At 46.8% G+C, this 20,311-nt stretch overlaps 1 long non-coding RNA gene across 1 annotated transcript; it reads left to right on the top strand.

Annotated features, from left to right (window-relative positions):
* The first annotated feature begins 320 nt into the window (after positions 1-320).
* LOC135982920 (uncharacterized) lies at positions 321-17,633 on the top strand. The gene is made up of 3 exons (XR_010600408.1): positions 321-3,607; positions 16,441-16,498; positions 17,405-17,633. It is a non-coding gene; the product is annotated as an uncharacterized LOC135982920 (long non-coding RNA).
* Positions 17,634-20,311: the final 2,678 nt, after the last annotated feature.

Genomic DNA, 20,311 nt, shown 5'->3' with positions numbered 1-20,311 from the left:
TATGCCGCGCTCCACAGTTCCAACGACCGTCAGGGGCGGTAAGAAGGAACTGAGGGGGCGCCGGGTCGGCTGGGGTATATATTCAGCGCCATGAAGGCGCCACTCTAGGGGGCTCCACAGCCGACCCGCCGGTGTTGCTAGGGTAGAAAATCTTCCGACGATCGTGCACGCGGCGCGCACACACCTAATGGAATGGATATGAGCAAGCACTCGAAGAAGAACCCCCAGATCCTTTTCTGCAGTACTGCCACGTAGCCGGTTATCCCTCACTTTGTTTTTATGCATTTGATTTTTCCTTCCTAAGTGCGTTACGTCACATTTCTTTTGACTGAATTTCATCTTGTTGACTTGAGACCAACTCTCCAATTTAACAAGCTCATTTTGAATTCTAATCTGTCCTCCAAAGTGCTTGCAACCCTTCCCAGTTTGGTGTCATCCGCAAACTTTACAAGCATACTCTCCTCTCCGTTAACCAAGTTAATGAAAATATTGACTAGTACTGGACCCAGGCACACCCCTGGGGGACCCCACTTGAGACACCCTTCCACTTTGCCAGCGAGTCAGTGATAACTCCTCTTTGAGTATGGTCTTTCCATCAGTTGTGCACCCACTTTATAGTAATCTCATCTGGATCATACTGGCTTAGTTAGTGGGCCTAGGGTTTAGGCTGTGATACCTCAGACCACTTCAATCTCTCCATTCCTGAGGAGAGTCCTGTTGGGTCATACATATAAAATCAAAGGATCCTAGAAGGAGCCTGGCTTGTGGTTGAAACTTGCCCGTAGCTCAATGTTATTAGTTTTACAGTAGCGACTGGAAGTGCAAACTGAGACCAGAGCCCCAGAGTCCTTGATTTCAATGGGGCTTCTTACAGTCTAAAGCATGTTAAGCATGTGCTTATGTTTCCTTGGATTGGGGTTAGCGAGCTCAGTACCTTGCTGGTCTGAGCTCTTATTCTGGGTGAGCTGAGAAGTTGGGAAATGTCTGTAGATCCTAGGAGAGCTGTTAAAGCAGAACTGCAAAGAAACTGGAGGGATCTGACAGCTTTATATGGCATAGTGTGTGGCTGCGGTTGCTTAAGGGATACTAAACATCACACTTCAGGGCTTAAACCAATCTCTAATTATTAGAGATCATGGCAGGATGTGGGGAAGGGCTGATTATTCCACATCTGCCTATTGAAGGCTATTAAATCTTCTTTTGAAACCTCTGATACTAGCCACTATCAGAGACATGATACTGCACTAGATGGAGCTCAGGTCTGATCCAATCTGGCAATTTCTATGTGTTTATCCAGTATTTCATAAAAAGACCGGTGAATCCAAATGCTTCTGCAGACCAAATTCCTTCTAAAGAGAGAATCTGAACCAGTGGGTGCTGCCCCATTCCAAACGGAGTGACTGTAGGCACTTATCGGCCAGAGAGGGGGTGCTCGTGACAGGCGGGCGTCGAGGCCGTTACACTGAAAACTGAAATCTGAAGTCAGATTTGATTCAGGTCTTTCTTAAACAGCTATAAACAGATGCAAATCAAGAGGAACTGCATTGAAATCCCCTGGAGTTCCAGCTATGTAAAACCTGTGCAAACCAGATCATAATAATCATAATAATAATAAAAACCTCAACCACAACAATATACTCCACTGTACAGAGCTTTCTCCATGGGGTACTCCTGGGGGAATTCTGCAACAAAACAATATCTTTAAATTCTGCGTATTTAATTTGTCACAATAACACTATATAATCACACCGGTTTCAATTATTTTGGCAATTTTTCAAAACACCTGCCAGCCACAGGGCCCCCCTGGCCCAGACACCTGCACCCCCTCCCATCCCCCAGAGCCCAGCTGCAGCCTTCCAAGCCCAGACACTCACACCCCTCCCTTTCCAAAGTCCAGGGAGCCAGAGGGAGAAACAACCTGATGCTGGGCCCTGTGCTTGTATGGAGTTTCCTGCATGTCACCTCCTCCTTTCAGGGTGTGCCAGGAGCCCTTCATCTCCATTTCCCTACCCTGGCTGCATCTCCTATGTGCAAGCTGGGAGCTGGACTCTGCTGGGTCCAGCGGCCCCTAGTGGCAGCCAGCAGCTCTGCAATGCCAAATCTGGGGGAAAGGGAGGAAATTCTGCACAGAATGTTAATGTGGTGTGAATTCTGCACTGTGCAATGGTACAGAATTCCCCCAGGAACAATGGGGAGAAGAAGTGAGAACAAATAATCATGTCACTGCTGGTCGATGCTCAGATATTACGGTGATGTAAGTCTATATAGACTAGAATCAGAAATTGGAGCTTTATTTTGGGCCTCCTTCCACCCAAATGTGGAAGATCAATGATCCTTGTGCAAGAAAACAGGAATAGAAATAGTGGGCATGTGAGTAAAAATCTCTTCTCGCACCCCCGCTCCCAACAGAACAATAGATCTGAGGGCAATTAGTCTGTACCCAAAATGTCTGGCTGCAACGTGAGTCTTAGTTACTTAATTGTGCGATTCTGTCATCAAGAGATCTGATGGTGGTGTGCTGAGGTCACTGCCTTTCATGCTGATAATATTAACTCCTTCTTTCCTTGTACTCCCCTATTAATCTGTCTGTGTCCTGCTGTTCCCTCTTGACATATTTAAGCCATGTCCTCCTCATATTTACAGCACTACGCCCTGATTAAAGAATGAATTTTCTGAGAATTTGCTAGTGAATCTGTTAATTAATTTCTGAATTAAAATTAATTTTAAAAATATGTCCTTTAAAAATTTAACACAGTGTCAATCCATTTATTTCTCCCTGAATAACCCAACCCAGGTCCTCCCTATTTCAATGGAAATGACCAAAGAACTAAGTCTTGGGTGGATCTGGGGCAGTGGGTGGTTTTTGAAAAGAACTTTTTAGGTCTTTTTCCCTGTTATTTTACTTAACTGAAAATGTCCCCTTCACAGCAAGATGTATTAACAAACCACTATTGATAGTGTCATAGTCTTTGAAACAATTCACATAGTAATTTATTTCTAAATCACTGTGCATGCAAGCTCGTTTTCATTAGTACTGTCTAAAGGGTCGCCACTTTTCCCAAGGGCAGGACACACAGCCTCAAATGCTCTGGGACTGGCTGGTGGAGCTCCAGCACCCCCTGTGTCCCGTTGTGAGCTCCTATAGCAACTCCACCTTAGTTCAGACTCCCGGGGAGATTTTACCTTCCTATGGGGTGATGCAACCCAGCAAGTGTTTACAGTGACCCGGGGCAGCCTTTTCAAAGCAAGGTAGCATTTCATAGTCACCTGGAGTTTTGCATGAGCAAGTCCCAAGGCTAGCAGAGGAAAACCAAGCTTAAGAGAAAGTGAAGTGTAATAATAAAATCCGGCAGGCCATAAAAGGATTTGAAGAGCAATTAGCAAAAGACACAAAAACAGAAAGTTGTTTTTAAGTACCTCAGCAGCAGGAAGCCTGTTAAACAACCAATGGACAATTGAGGTGCTAAAGGATCACTCAAGGAAGATAAGGTCATTGTGAAGAATCTCAATGAACTTTTTGCATTGGTCTTTACTGCAGGACCAGATGGTATTCACGCACAAGTTCTGAAGGAACTCAAATATGAAATTTGCACAACTACTAACTGTGGTATGTAACCTATCCCTGAAATCAGCCTCTGTACCAGATGACTGCAGGAAAATTAATATAACCCTGATTTCAAAAAATGATAGCGATGATCCTAGCAATTACAACAGTAAGTTTAATTTCATTACCAGGCAAATTGGTTGAAACTATAGCAAAGAACAGAATTATCAGATACATAGATAAACATGATTTTTGAGGGAAGAGTCAACATGGTTTTTATAAAGGGAAATCATGCCTCACCAATCTATTAGGATTCTTGGAGCGGGGTCAGCAAACCTGTAGACAAGGGTGATCCAATGGATATAGTGTACTCGGACTTTCCAAAAACCTTTGACCAAGCCCATCACCAAAGGCTCTTAAGCGAACTAAGCAGTCATGGGGTAAGAGGGAAGGTTCTGTCATGGATCAGTAGCTGGTTAAAAGACAGGAAACAAAGGGTAGGAATAAATGGCCAGCTTTCACAATGGTGAGAGGTAAACAACGGGGCTCCATAAAGAACTGTATTAAACATATTAATAAATTATCTGGGAAAAGGGGTAAAGAGGGACGTTTCAAAGCTCGCAGATGATACAAAACTACTCAAGATAGTTAAGTCCAAACCTGATTGCAGAGAGTTAAAGAGGGACCTCACAAAACTGGACGATCAGCCAAGGAAATGACAGATGAAATTCAGTGTTGATAATGCAAAGTAATGCACATTAGAAAACATAATCCTAACTAGACATACAAAATGATGGGTCTAAATTAGCTGTTACCACTCAAGAAAGAGATCTTGGGAGTCAGTGTGGACAGTTCTCTGAAAACTAAGTGACGTGGTGGTTCAAAAAGCCAACTTAATGTTAGGAACCATTAGGAAAGGGATAAATAATAAGAAAGAAAAGATCATATTGCCTGTATATAAATACATTGTATCCTCAGTCCCTGAATACTTTGTGCAGTTCTGGTTGCCCTATCTAAAAAAAAAAAGATATATTAGAATTGAAAAAGTCCAGAGAAGCGAAATAAAAATGTCCAGCATTCAAGCTTTATTTATTTATTTTTTTTGAGAAAAAGCTGAAATTTTCTGCTAAAATGGTTAATGCATAAGAATTTATGTGTATGTGTGTAAAAACTCCATAGGCAAGGGGAACATGTTCCGAAAGTTTTAATGGTGAATCGTTCCTCTTCAGAGAATTGCAGCCTTTCAAAATGGCCACCAGCTCTCATAATTGTTGACAGGAATGAGGCTAAAGCTGCCTTTAAGGAAAGACATCCTCTTTCAATATGAACCCCTCTGCCATTATTTCCAAAGCAGTAAAGTCAAGCTACCCTCACAGAAGCTGGTAGTCCATGTCCGCACAGAGAGCCGTCCTTGAGAATAGAAGATGCAAGCTGTTTTGAAAGAGGGCAGTTCCTCTTGGTATCTTCTGAAGAAGAATTTTACTCTGGAAATATTTTGATTCAAATTGAGGGCTAGGGACAGAGCATCTTTTGGGGACAGAGAGTCACCAGCTTTCAAACTCGCTTCTACTTTGGTCCACAATCCCTTGGATGTGTTAACATTCTGGGAATGTGGTCAAGCACATCTTCTTTCCCAGGCTAGATTTGGGAAGATGTGTGGATGAGCTGATGCCTCCAGCATGTCTTTGGTTGAAGCTTGTAGGTTACTTTTATAGTTACAAAAGACAATTATCTAACCTAGGACTTGTTTTTCAGATCTTCAGTTTTGACGTACCTGTTTCAAATTAGGAAGAGCACCTACAGCCTGTGATACAACCCCCACCTTTTCATGTTCTCTGTATGTATATATATCTCCTTACTATATGTTCCATTCTATGCATCCGAAGAAGTGGGCTGTAGCCCACGAAAGCTTATGCTCAAATAAATTTGTTAGTCTCTAAGGTGCCACAAGTACTCCTGTTCTTTTATTAAAAAAATCAGCTCCTCGCTAGAAGCTGATGCTGCATCACTGACCACCAAGTTCAATGAATGAGAACTGCATGGGACAAAAAAAGCTCGAGGGTTTAACACTCGGATCAGTGTCTGTGCTCCTCTCTTCTTTCCTCTCATGTTGGCACCATTATCGTAGACCTGACTTCTCATGTCAGCTATCGCAATTCCCATATCTTCCAGCTTTTTAAGAAGCATATTTGCCATTCCAGCTCCTGTAGTATCATCAATGTCAATACATTCTAGAAAATGCTCTCTGACAGCCACCATTGCAGGGACATTTTCACTAGGTTCTGTTGTTGTTACAACACGCACCATTAAAGTCATTTGTTCCGTACGGCTGATGTCGGTGTGCAGCCCAGAATAACAGAGTTATATCTTGCTGACTTCAGATCTGCCACAATCTTCTCTTTGACTTTTGTTGCCAGTAATTGTATGATCTCATTTTGAATTATTTTTCCAAGGTCGTGGGGTGTGTCCATTTCTTGGGTGGTGACTCTTCTTAGATGCTCCTGGAGTACAGCATCAAACTCAGCCATCAGCTCCACAATTTTAAGGAAGTTTCCATTGTTTGGCACATACAGCTGATCTGAAGTGCCACGCAGAGCTAGGTTTTGGGTAGCAAGCATTCTCACAATGGCAATGAGCCTTTTCAGAACATTTTGCCAGTAAAGAGACTCTGATGCAATCTTCTCTTGATGCTGATCATCTATGGTGGCCTTTAACCTTAGTCTCATCTCAAGCTCTTTCCACCTATGGAATGCTCTCTCTTGATTTGCTGCCTTCTCATGGCATGCCAGATTTCTAGCCAGATTTTTCCAGTCCTTTGTTCCTGTAGAACCCAATGTGCCTGGAATATTAGACTGGAAGAGTTTGCAACAAAAACAGTATGCAGCATTCTGGGTTTTTGAGTACATAAGCCATGGCCTCTCCACTTTGTCACCATTGGGGATTTCACACAAGTAATGTGTTGGAAGGAAACTTCTATTTTCATTGTCTTTGGGGAACATGACGTTTTTCACCTGCTGTGGCCCATGCAGTACAAGGAAGTCCCTCAGGCTACTGCTCAAGTGGGTCCACCGTCCTGGATCATCTAGATTTAAGGAACTAAACTCAGCAGCAGCTGTTTCTTGCACCTCCACCACACTCTTCTCTGATCTACACTTTTCTTCAGGAATCTGCATGGTTACATCCATTGGAGATGGAGATATGGATGCTGCAGTAGCTGCCAGGTCAACTGCACTCTGACTAACTGGAAGATCAGGCATCTCCTCACCACTCACATCCTCACTGGGGCCGGAAGGCTCACCGTGAACATTCGTATCTATGTATCTCAGGAGAGCTCCTTCCTGCTTAGATAGAAAAGCTTCTTTTGCTTTCTTTCTTTTTCTGAATGCTGCCCCAGAGGGGTGTTTTCTTCTTTCACTCATGACTGCTGTTCTGTGCCAGCTAGAGTGGCTCTCAACACTCAGTTGAAGGGGACAAATAAGCAGGCTGGTAGCAGGACCTGAGTGAGGGAAGATATCAGTGTCTTAAGGGCCTAACTGGCTCCTACTACCTCAATTCACTGCCTGTTCTCCTCAAGTGGGTTCAGGGAAGCAGCAGGAAACAGGAAGCTCCCTGAGAAGCTGGTGTTAATCAGTCCAGGCTCCTGGGGGTGCTGGAGAGGTACATAAGAGGCTCCTCCTCCTCTCTCTTCCTGCAGCTCCTGTTGCTTTCTGTTATTCCATCTCACCTTTTCTCCTGCCTGCCTGCCTGTTATATCTCTTGTGCCCTCCTTCCTCCAGCCCAGCACGCCACCATCTCTGTGCGTCTAGAGCAGAGAGGATACATATGTACCAGGAGCAGACACAATTTTCTACACTCTGGGTCCTAGTGGCGCCCCTCACAGTTTGTCACCTGAGGCAGCCGCCTCAGTTCACCTCATGGTAAGGCCAGCCCTGTCCTGTGGGCACGGAGAACCTAACTCCCACTGAGGTCATCCAGGGAGGCTGGATGTGGACTTTACAGGAAATAGACAGTCAGGACAGCATAATCCACTGAAAAAATGGCGTATTGCTAATTGCAACCCAGGCTCTTTGTCCTGCCTCTGCTGTCTAGAGCGTGAGCAGAGCTTGATGAGACAGTTGCTGCGGCTGTGGCCCCCATCTAAGCGCGTTTCCCGTCGTCTCTCTTCTGGCTGTGGATGCTCGACTGCAGCAGCTCTGCAGAGGTCCCAGCCTCACTCTCTAATGTCCATTCTCCCCTTGCTCACATGGTGATTCATGGACCATTGAGTAGCCTCGTGAAAACATCCCAGTTGTAGACACAGGCACCAGAACTGATTCCCCAAGCCAAAGTCCCCTTCGCAATCCAGGGAAACAGCCTGGGTTGTCTGGAGCGCAGGGTTTGGCCCATGGTGACTGCAGACATTGCACCTGCCGCACAGCGACTCCTGGGACCCCTCTAGCCCATCAGCACTCGGCTCTCCTGCATTCTGCTGAGCGGCTGAGATCTGGGGGAACAGAAACCCTTTGTTAGAGACGGAAAATCTCCTCCCAGGAACACTCTGTCAACGGCTGCCAGAGGCCTTCCCTGTGAAACCCCAAATGTGCAGCCCCTCGGATTCCCACAGGGGAGATCTCAGCTCATTCTCTTGTCACCCATGGCTGCAGTCTCTGACAGGGGGAATGAAGAGGGGTTTTTGCCAATGGTCCCTTCTACAGCACCCATAATGGGAGGCGGTTTGGCCTGGTGATGTAAGGCCCAGGTCTGAGAATCAGGGCTCCTGGGTTCTGTGACAATGGACAGGGATGTAATCTAGTGGGTGGAGCTGGATTGGTTGACACTGAATGAGAGGGGCTTGTGCTGAAGGACCCTGGTTCAATCCCCACCAATTCCTGTGATGTCTACACATGGCCATGATTTTACTTACCTATCAGTGTAGGTTGTTTAGCCTATTCCTGGACACATGTGTTACATCTGCTGCTGGCCATCCCTGAGATGTAGGTCCTTCATCCACACAAGGACATGGCACATCAAGGTCAATCCAGCAGCACCCATCCGGTCTTCACTTCCACAATGGACGGCGAGTCTGAGCTTGACCAGAGAAAGACAGGGTGGTGTTCTTCAGGGGAATCTGCTGGAGCGCCCGTCTCCCCTGCTCCACCTCACACCCCGGCACCCTAAGTGTTTTCCAAAGATACCACTAATCTCGGATAAACAAAGCAGCTGAGATGAGGTCAGTGTGAGTGGATTTACTGAGCAGTCTCATTCTAATGGAAGAACAGATTTCTCCCCTGCTCTAGGGAGATTCCCATAGGAAAAAGTCTCTGATGGTGGAGGCAATGCAAACCCTCAGCCCCTTGAATTGTAGGAAATCAGGACTCGGGGAGTTAAGGGGTGTCTCTGTCCTGCTGGAGGGAGCAGATCTGGAGAGCAGAAAGAGCACTAGTGGCATTGTAGGAAAGACAGTGACTTCTACCTGTGAAGGTGGGTGAAGCTTCTTGCAGACATTAGAGTCCAGGATCCTTACATCTCCGTTGGGGATCCTTTCCCTAGGAATAAAATAAGGACATCACACAGAGAATGACGTCTGTAGCCCAGGTCTGGGATCCAGGGAAAAGGTATGATCTCAGCCAGGCTACATACCAGGAACCTGATTTTTGTCCCAAGAGCCACAATTACCCAGATGAGCTTTTCTTCTCCATTTGCTTTCAGGTTATTTACTCATAGTAGTCATTTGTTTGCTTTGCCGTGTTTCCACTCTCCGCATCTGTTCATTGGTTTCAGTAACATTCTTGCAGTTTTTGCTTCTGTTTCCTCTTATTACAGTGTAGCATCTGCTTAGCACTTTTTAAACAAATCAATTAGAAACAAAATCCTGATCCTCCATTGAAGAGGAAGGTTTCTGAGAATTTGGCTGCAGAACTTTAGTGTCTGCATATTTCATTCACTATTATTTATTCAAGTGCAGGTCTGATGCAATCTGCCCACCCAAGAATGCCCATATGCAGCACGGGGTGCCCTTAGAATACCTGTTAAAAGAGAAGAAGAGAGTAGATTAAAAGGTGGGGAAATCAACCAATGCATCAGCACTTGTCTGCATCATTGAAGCACCAGTCATGGGAGCCAAACAGGTTAAAAATCCCCATAGTTTTTCCCCACTAGACAGCCATCCAAAAAGAAAAAAAGGCCTTCAGCCAATTATTTCCTTACACTCTGAAGAGGTGAAATTCAGGCCTGTGCAGACAGCAGGGCAAGGTCTGTGCATCACAGCGGGTTTAAGTGGCACTTCACTGCACAGGGGCTGTGAGATTTCAGTGGCAGAGTTTTCCTCCTGGATTGGAACAGCCGGCTGGAATCCTGCGAGGTACAGAGCAGAGAGAGGTTTGGGCCACAACGTTCACCTCAGAGGCTGAGCTTCTGCAGACATTTGGGATATTCCCATCTGAGGAGGATGCTTTTGGCCAGCCCCAGTTCAGAGCTTTCAGTCACCTCAACCGGTGATTCTCTGGCACAACTCATCTAAAGTAGCTGAACTTTTCAGGCCTTGCCCCCATCTCCGACACCCCTTGCACCTCGCATTGCCTCTAATAGCCCCGTCCCTTCTCTTGATCCCTGCCAAGCCCAAATACAGAGCCTAGCTCACCCTCCTCCTCTCTTAGACCCTCCCCTTACACGATCCTCCCCTACCTCTGACAGACTGGTCACTGTGCCCTTCCCCAGCTCCTGGAGGAATCCTGGCTCCTCAGAACAACCTGGGAATGGGTGGTTCCTACCTCTGTGTGGGGTGCGTGGTTTTCCGTCGAAGCATGACTGAGAGCCAGCACGTCTCGATTTCACAGGATGAGGTCATGGCTCCCCAAGCTGGGCCAGCTGCAGGCTGCATTGCTGGGGACAGATCCCAGACATTCGAAGACGGAGGAGGAGGAAGCCCCTGCTCATTCCCGGTTCAGAGATCCCCATCGAAGACGGGCCAAGAGGGGAGGAGAGAACGAAGGGCAGAAAGTGAAGCTGCCTCTGTGGGGAGGGCACTCCTGTAAAACCCAGTCCAGTTCCCAGATCTCCTCCACATTTCCAGGTGTGACTTTAGAGAGGTCATTTCATCACCTTCATTCCCTGTCTGTAAAATGAGGGTAGTAGTCCCCCCCACAAGGAGGAGAAGGTAGGACAGTCCCATTGTCTGTGAGGGGCTCGGTCCCTCTGGGCAGGGATTGTGCCAGAGTGAGGGAAGGGACCCAGAGTTTGCTCCCTAGAGCCAGGGGAGGAGGATGGGATCAGAAGGTCATCCAAGGGGGATGGGTCAGGAACTGCTGCAACAGACGGGGCTTAGGGATTCGGTCAGTGCCAGGGACTTGCTACCTCCCTTCAGCAAATGGCTTCCCTCTTGTCATCAGCAGTCCGTATAATATCTGACTCCTTCCTAGTGTCCTCGAGGGGCTCCCTTCGTTCTTCTTGAATGTGGTGGATTCGTTGACCCAGGTCGATAGCTGGGAAGTGCGGAGTGACTATTCGTAGTGTGGCATGAAATCAGTGGGAAATCTATAGTTAGCAAAACAAAGGTGTCATTGGCCTTTGGAAATTTGGAGCTGATCTGTCCTCTTAGCCAAAGGTACTCGTGCACAGAGGGATGAAGCTCGCCATCTTGGTCAGGTGATCTATGAGAGTCAGTTCCATCATGTGGCCATTTGAATGAGTGAAATTCTTGGCAATGGCTGCCATGGACGTAGCAGGGTCTTCAGAGGCCTGAGATGCCAAGAAGTTAGGTGCGTGGTGCCTTGGTGAAAGCGCAGAAGTCACGTGTGTCAAGCTAAGTCTGAATTTCAGTCCACCTCTGGCAGCACCAAACAAAGCAGGCCCTGGTGGTCATAGTAGATGCGTCTACTTCCATGATGAATGCTGTGCGTCAGAATAGATGCAGTGGTGAAGGCAATTCTGAGCTGTTTGCAGGCTTGTTGGAACTTGGATGACCAAACGAATGTGGCCATTTTGTGGAGGAAGCTCTCGGGGTTTACTGGCTCTGAGAACCCTGGGCCGATGCAGCAGTAAAGCTGGTGAAGTCTAGGAAGCGCTGAGGACTTCAAACTTTGTCCCATTTATGAATGGCTTCCACCTTATTTGCATCAATCGTAACACCTTCTGGGGAGAGGATGTACCCCCTAAACTCTGTGGAGAGTTCGCTGGAGATACGCTTTACCAATTCTGTGTTGAGACCACGCTGCCGAAACCTCTCCAGGTCCGGATGAGGTGTGTGTGCTGCTCTGGGTTCTCCGAAAAGAGGAGTATGTCACCTGAATAGATGACACTGTTCCCAGATACATCACTGATGAAGGGTTGCAAGGTCAGGGGACTGTTAGTTAGCTCCAATAGCATATCAGACAGTTAAAATGTCCATAGTGTGTTTTGAAATCTGTCTTCCATTTGTCCCGTGCCCAAATGAGTGTTAGATTGGAAATCCTCGCAGATGAAGTTTGAGGAAAACCTTTGCAGATTTCCTGGGAGCCAACAATTGTGAGATTCACAGCATGGGGTAATAGCCTGGACTTGGACACTGGCTCTGGTTCTGCTTCTGCTTTATTGATGGACTCTGATCTCGGTTTTGATCCTGGTGTGTCCCTGGATCTTGATTCTAGCACCAGTCTTAGCCTCACTCTCACACTTCTTATCAAACTATCTGTACTGGGCTAGCTTGATTATCACTTCAAAAGTTTTTTTTCTCTTAATTAATTGGCCTCTCAGAGTTGGTAAGACAACTCCCACCTGTTTATGCTCTCTGTATGTGTGTATATATATCTCCTCAATAGATGTTCCATTCTATATGCATCCGAAGAAGTGGGCTGTAGTCCACGAAAGCTTATGCTCTAATAAATTTGTTAGTCTCTAAGGTGCCACAAGTACTCCTGTTCTTCTTTTTGCGGATACAGACTAACACGGCTGCTACTCTGAAACCAGTCTTAGCCTAGGTGCCATCCTGCACCTCGCTGCGACCTAGGCTCCTACCACTGGACCTAATTATCAGATGCAGCATGTGACATCAGGTTGTGCAACTTTTTGCATAAAAGCAGGCTCTCTGCAAGTAAGTAGCCAGATCACTCCAGGTGTGAACCATGGCCTCACTACATGATCCTGGCCCGGTTCTGCCCCTACTGGAGTTGTGCAATGGAAAAATCATGGAGCAGGTCCTCAAGGAATCAATTATGAAACATTTAGAGGAGAGGAAAGTGATCAGGAACAGTCAGCATGGATTCACGAAGGGGAAGTCGTGCCTGACTAACCTAATTGCCTTCTATGATGAGATAACTGGCTCTGTGGATGAGGGAAAAGCAGTGGATGTGTTATTCCTTGACTTTAGCAAAGCTTTTGATACGGTCTCCCACAGTATTCTTGCCGCCAAGTTAAAGAAGTATGGGCTGGATGAATGGACTGTAAGGTGGATAGAAAGCTGGCTAGATCGTCGGGCTCAATGGGTAGTGATCAATGGCTCCATGTCTAGTTGGCAGCCGGTTTCAAGCGGAGTGCCCCAAGGGTCGGTCCTGGGGCCGGTTTTGTTTAATACCTTTATTAATGATCTGGAGGATGGTGTGGACTGCACTCTCAGCAAGTTTGCAGATGACACTAAACTAGGGGGCGTGGTAGATACACTAGAGGGTAGGGATCGGATACAGAGGGACCTAGACAAATTAGAGGATTGGGCCAAAAAAAACCTGATGAGGTTCAACAAGGACAAGTGCAGAGTCCTGCACTTAGGACGGAAGAATCCCATGCACTGCTACAGACTAGGGACCGAATGGCTAGGTAGCAGTTCTGCAGAAAAGGACCTAGGGGTCACAGTGGACGAGAAGCTGGATATGAGTCAACAGTGTGCTCTTGTTGCCAAGAAGGCTATTGGCATTTTGGGCTGTATAAGTAGGGGTATTGCCAGCAGATCGAGGAACGTGAATCGTTCCCCTTTATTCCACATTGGTGAGGCCTCATCTGGAATACTGTGTCCAGTTTTGGGCCCCACACTACAAGAAGGATGTGGAAAAATTGGAAAGAGTCCAACGGAGGGCAACAAAAATGATTAGGGGTCTGGAGCACATGACTTATGAGGAGAGGCTGAGGGAACTGGGATTGTTTAGTCTCCAGAAGAGAAGAATGAGGGGGGATTTGAAAGCAGCCTTCAACTACCTGAAGGGGAGTTCCAAAGAGGATGGAGCTCGGCTGTTCTCAGTGGTGGCAGATGACAGAACAAGGAACAATGGTCTCAAGTTGCAGTGGGGAAGGTCCAGGTTGGATATTAGGAAACACTATTTCACTAGGAGGGTGGTGAAGCACTGGAATGCGTTACCTAGGGAGGTGGTGGAGTCTCCTTCCTTGGAGGTTTTTAAGGCCCGGCTTGACAAAGCCCTGGCTGGGATGATTTAGTTGGGAATTGGTCCTGCTTTGAGCAGGGGGTTGGACTAGATGACCTCTTGAGGTCCCTTCCAACCCTGATATTCTATGATTCTATGGTTCCTTTAACCAATCTCCGTCTCTGGAGCTACTCCACCATTCTTGACTCGGACACCCAGCAGTACTATAATAGTCCTACCATCAATCAAACCCTAACCCCCACCTCTTGACCCCCTTAAGCCCCACCCTTTTACCCTTAGTCCCTCCCTTCTGTCACTGGAAGTCCCACCCCATGGGGGTGTTACTTCCGGGATCAAGGTGACCACATGACTGGAAGCAAGGTGTGTCATGTGACCCCCCTAAGAACTCCTCCCACCACCCTCTACCAATCAGGATGGGTTTCATCCCGAAAGGACCACCCTGAGAGGAGATTTGACCAATCAGGGCGAGTTCCGGAGTGGGGTGACCCGTCTGGAAGTGGCTTGTGTGATGCCTCTAAGAGCTCCCCCCACCACCCTCTACCAATTAGGATGTGTTTTGCCCTGATAGGACTGCCTCAAGAGGAGAATTTGACCAATCAGAGCGAGATCTGGGGCGGGGTGACCCATCCGGAAGTGAGCCGTATGACCCCACTAAGAACTCCTCCCAAAGCCCTCTGCCAATCAAAGTGCAGCACCATTACCCCATAAGTCCCAGCGCCGGACAGAGGAGGCCATCTCTTACCAAGAACACGTGTTTTAGAAATCATGGAAAGGCTGCTGAGTGGAAACATGGACTCCTTCACTACCCCGGTGAGAACTTTGGACTTTGTTTTAGCCCCGAGGCCTCTCTTTGTCCACCCCCTTACAGGTGGAATGCAATCACGGCTTGGGGGAGTCACCGGTGGACAAAGTGAATGGAAAAGGCGTCGCACAGCTAAATGAATGATTAAGAAGCGACGGTCGAGGAGGAGGTGTAATGGGTTAGGAACTGGGGGTTATGTAAATCGAAAAACAAGCAGTGGGGTGCTTACACTATTTCTTTTCTGAAAGTTTTAATGAAGCATCTTGGTTTGTTTTCAAGGAGCTGTATGTCTTTTAAATAAAAAATAAATTGTTTGTGAGCACCTAGCTCTTGTGGGGTTTTTGTATAAAAGTGACCCATTTACAGCAAAAAGCTGAAATGTATGTTGTGGGAGGGGGAAAAAATCCTAAAAAAATGTGCTTACAATAAAACAAACAGGGCTTGTTCAGACATGTGTTTGAGTACAATAGAGTTGAACTGAATGGGTTTAACTACACCTCCCCCCCTCACTGAATAGCCAAGGTGACTGCGATTACTTACCCTTGTTGCCATAGGGTTAAATTTGATGGGGGTGCACCCATAGTAAGGGGGGTGGGTGGGTGTGGATGGTGAGTTCTGATTAATATGAAATGAAATAAAACCTCAGGAATTCGCAGATGCGACTGGAAAGTTTAAATATAACCCCTGGAGTTGGCAGAACTCCATTGGACAGTTTAAATATGACCCCAGGAGTTGGTGGGACACTATTGGACGGTTTAAATATGACCCTGGAGTTGGTTGATTGCTATGGGTCATTCTTTCTAGGAACCCCCCCCCCAAAACTTTAAGCATGAAAGACATGTTTAATAAAAAAGCCCCAAGACATTCATTAATATCTGCAAAGGGCCCCCCACTTGGAAATGGGTACTGTTCGATACTGTAAGATGGCCCTACTGAAAAATTTATTTTAACTTACTTAAAAAAATAGCCCTGTTGTGCAGACAACTTGGTTCCCCCACCCCAGATCACAAAAGGGTGTGCTATGGGAGAGGTGCCTAAAGTCCTTAAGGATCTATTCTTTCAGAGCTGTGGTGATTAAATTAACATGCTAGCTACTATGTTGAAGTCTGTTTGAAACAATGGGCTAAGATGCTATAAAAAGCTCAGGTATGTTGGAGACTGTCCTTTTCAACAGAAACGTTCTTGAATGGCTGCTGGACTGCAGAAAGAGGTAAGGCTTGCTGTCTTTAACTCTGAAATGCCACTCTTTGCCCATGCTGTCTTTGGAAAATAATGGTGTCTAGGGTTACCATACGTCCTCTTTTTCCCGGACATGTCCGGCTTTTCGGCAGTCAAACCCCCGTCCGGGGGGAATTGCCAAAAAGCCGAACATGTCCGGGAAAATGGCGGCTCTGCTCCTCCCCGACTCTTCGGCTCTGTTTAAGAGCCGGGCTGCCCGAGCGCTACCGGCTTCGGGCAGCCCCCGTGCCTCCAGACCCTGCGCCCCCGGCTGGGCGCTTCCCCTCCCGGGCTCCAGCTGCGCTGGGGAAGCACCGGCTGGGGGCGCAGGGTCTGGGGGCTGCCCGGCAAACCCTGAAGCCGGTAGCGCTGGGGCAGCCCTTTCCCCCTGGCTGGGAGTGGGAGGGAGGAAGGGGCGGGGTTAGGATGGGGAAGGGGCGGGGTTGGGGCGGGGCTAGGGTGGGGAAATGGGCGGGGCCAGGGCCCGTGGAGGGTCCTCTTTTTTTATTTATGAGATATGGTAACCCTAGTGGTGTCTATCTTCCTTGCAGTGTGATCTGCTTAGCATGGAACCAGTAACTTTAAGCTGCAGTTCACCAACAGGCCAAGGTAAAAACCATTTTAACTATAGTTGTGCTTAATACTTTTTTTTAAAACTTTAGGTATTACGCAAGTTGTATAGGGATTTGGTGGCAATACTAACTACAATTTGTTCTTGTTCTTTAACCTGAAGGCCCAAACACAAATGGGGGGGAACAGAACAAGCATGTGCTTGCAACACTTTATCCCATAGTGAAAGGGAACTTTTTTGAAATTGGCTTTTAAATGCGTGGCGGCGTTATTGAAAAGTATTTTTTTTTAAATGTGCTGCTTTGTGTGAGAGGGGGTCCGTGCAAGGCATAGGTGTAGGGTTTTTAAAAGTACTTGGTTTGTTTCAAACTAACAGGTTTTTTTACTGTGCATAATGTGTTGTTTTTAATGGGTTTGAGGCAATTGGGGGAATAATAGTAACTAACCCAAAGGCCCAAGCACACGTGGCTGAGGGACAGAACAAGCATGGGCCATTTAAATGCATGGGGGGTTATTGAAAAGTATAGGGCTGCAAACTTGGTTTGGTGTGTTTTATAAAGCTGCTGTTTTGTGTGTGAGAGGGGTCTGTGCAAGGCATAGGTGTAGGTTTTTAAAAAGTACTTGGTTTGTTTCAAACTAACAAGGTTTTTTACTGTGCAAAGTATGTTTTAAAATGGATTTTAAAAGCAGTTTGGTTTTTTATTCTGCAAAATGAGATGTATTTTAAAAACAAAAATTGTGGGTTTTTTGTTGTTTGTTTTGTTTTGTTTTGTTTTTTAAATGGTAGAAATAAACTCAAAACCTGTGTTTGTTGTACAGCCTGAAATGGATTATTTGTTTTAAAGCTGTGACTTTTTAAATAGAAAAACACCTTAATGAATATTTTATTTTTTAAGTTTACAAGACGGTTTCATGTGTTTTATAATAATGTTGTTTGCTCCGCAGTACGGTCAAAACATGAGAGATCCTTAGACCAGAGGGAAAACAAGCTCAAAAGAAAAAGGAAAGAGAGAGCTGAAAAGGAAAATTCACCAGCATCAGTGATTGATGGATGGATGAAGCCCCGTAAATATATTTTGCTTATTGGTTTGGTTGTTCTATGAGGTTTTGTATTTTAAGTAAATACATAGGTGTGGGTGAGAAGGATGGTAAAGTTCAGTTTTGTAAAATGTTTTTTTTTTTTGATCCTCCCTGAGGTATTGCAACAACACAACCACAACTCCAGTTCCTTAGCGGCCGCCGCCACACCAAACCCTGAGGAAACTGTGAGTGAAAACGCCCACATTCACAAACCCAGAGCATGCGCTCTAGGGGCTCTGAACGTGACCAGAACCACACACATTCACAAACCCAGAGCATGCGCTCTAGGGGCTCTGAACGTGCGCAGAACCACACACATTCACAAACCCAGAGCATGTGCTCTAGGGGCTCTGAACGTGACCAGAACCACACACATTCACAAACCCAGAGCATGCGCTCTAGGGGCTCTGAACGTGCGCAGAACCACACACATTCACAAAACCAGAGCATGCACTCTAGGGGCTCTGAACGTGACCAGAACCACACACATTCACAAACCCAGAGCATGCGCTCTAGGGGCTCTGAACGTGCCCAGAACCACACACATTCACAAACCCAGAGCATGCGCTCTAGGGGCTCTGAACGTGCCCAGAACCACACACATTCACAAACACAGAGCATGTGCTCTAGGGGCTCTGAACGTGACCAGAACCACACACATTCACAAACCCAGAGCATGCGCTCTAGGGGCTCTGAACGTGCGCAGAACCACACACATTCACAAAACCAGAGCATGCGCTCTAGGGGCTCTGAACGTGACCAGAACCACACACATTCACAAACCCAGAGCATGCGCTCTAGGGGCTCTGAACGTGACCAGAACCACACACATTCACAAACCCAGAGCATGCGCTCTAGGGGCTCTGAACGTGCGCAGAACCACACACATTCACAAAACCAGAGCATGCGCTCTAGGGGCTCTGAACGTGACCAGAACCACACACATTCACAAACCCAGAGCATGCGCTCTAGGGGCTCTGAACGTGACCAGAACCACACACATTCACAAACCCAGAGCATGCGCTCTAGGGGCTCTGAACGTGCGCAGAGCCACACACATTCACAAACCCAGAGCATGCGCTCTAGGGGCTCTGAACGTGCGCAGAACCACACACATTCACAAACCCAGAGCATGCGCTCTAGGGGCTCTGAACGTGACCAGAACCACACACATTCACAAACCCAGAGCATGCGCTCTAGGGGCTCTGAACGTGACCAGAACCACACACATTCACAAACCCAGAGCATGCGCTCTAGGGGCTCTGAACGTGCGCAGAACCACACACATTCACAAACCCAGAGCATGCGCTCTAGGGGCTCTGAACGTGACCAGAACCACACACATTCACAAACCCAGAGCATGCGCTCTAGGGGCTCTGAACGTGCCCAGAACCACACACATTCACAAACCCAGAGCATGCGCTCTAGGGGCTCTGAACGTGCGCAGAACCACACACATTCACAAACCCAGAGCATGCGCTCTAGGGGGTGTGAATAAAAAACGAAGGACTGAAAACTCCTGCAATGCTGGAGTTTGCTAGGGAAAAAAGAGTCGCCCGATTAACCTAAATACAAAGTACATGGTTCTGTTCAAAACCCCAGGGATAAATGACAAATCGCTACGCTCGCTCGGCAAATGTACCCCGGCAAAGCTCAATTCCTTCTAGAAGCTTTTGAGGATGCTACCAAAAGACCTTATGGCTACCTGGTGGTGGATTTAAATCCTTCCACACCAGAAGCTTATAGACTAAGAACTGGTCTTTTCCCTCCAGACTGGCCGGCGGTTTATACTTTGAAAAGAACAACAGGGGGTATAAAAAGAGATGAATTATTGTCAGGCCCCCTTTTAACAGCCAGGGCTGCCGACCGAAAACCTGTCTAGCTGCGTGAAGAGCAACCTGGGCCTTTTAAAATGACTTAGCAAATCGTCCCCGCAGCAAAGGAGGGCTATACTGTGTTAGGCCTCTGACGATCTAGTAGTGGCCATCTCAGAAATAGCGCTCAATACCTTAAAAGGAAACGTACCTTTAACACAGAATCAAGTGCGCGTGCTGAAAAAGAGACGCACGCTTTCCTGTTCTTTTTGTAATAAAAGTGTTTCACTTAAAAGAAAGAAACATCTGGTGAAGAAGTCTGGGGGGTTTATCGGCCCTCTGTTAAGTTTTGCTATCCCTCTGATAACGGGGCTTTTAACTAATCGATAATGGAGTATGCAGAAAAAATGTACCTGGTGCCCAGCCACCCGTTGGAGCAATTAAGGGCTCCCCCTCTGGCAGAGGAAAATATTAGAACGACCGCAACTCGCTTACTGGATGCTGAAATGAAGTCTGTACTTCAAAGAACTGATGTAGCCAAATACAAAAAGGCTAAACTTTACAGCGCCGGGCTTCAAAAGTACCTAATGTACGTGAAGCAGAACGATGTGGATAAAGGGAAAATAAGTCTGTTTCTACCAGAACAGGAACAGAGTGTAACTGCCAAACCTCCAGAAACACCAAAGACCTCAGACTCTGTTGCTCAGGAGGTGTTGGATAACGTGAATAAGCGTTAGTATTGCTAAATAAACTGGGCCAGGACGAAAATATCTCTTCATGGAACGATAAAGGGGCTTTTGTGTATAAAAGTTCTGTGGCTAATGGTTCTAACATGCTCGACTTAGGCAGGGCCATCACCCAGACGCGCTCTGTTCCTAGCAGACATGTACCTAAACAATGGGGTGTGTTTCTGAATGCCATGGCAGAACTGAACGTACTATCTTCCGTCATGGGCAAT

The sequence above is a fragment of the Chrysemys picta genome, chromosome 4 (assembly GCF_011386835.1).
Source record: "Chrysemys picta bellii isolate R12L10 chromosome 4, ASM1138683v2, whole genome shotgun sequence".
NCBI classification, from domain to species: domain Eukaryota; kingdom Metazoa; phylum Chordata; order Testudines; family Emydidae; genus Chrysemys; species Chrysemys picta.
Note: the sequence above shows the minus strand (reverse complement) of the source record. Positions and strands in the feature narration are given on the sequence as shown.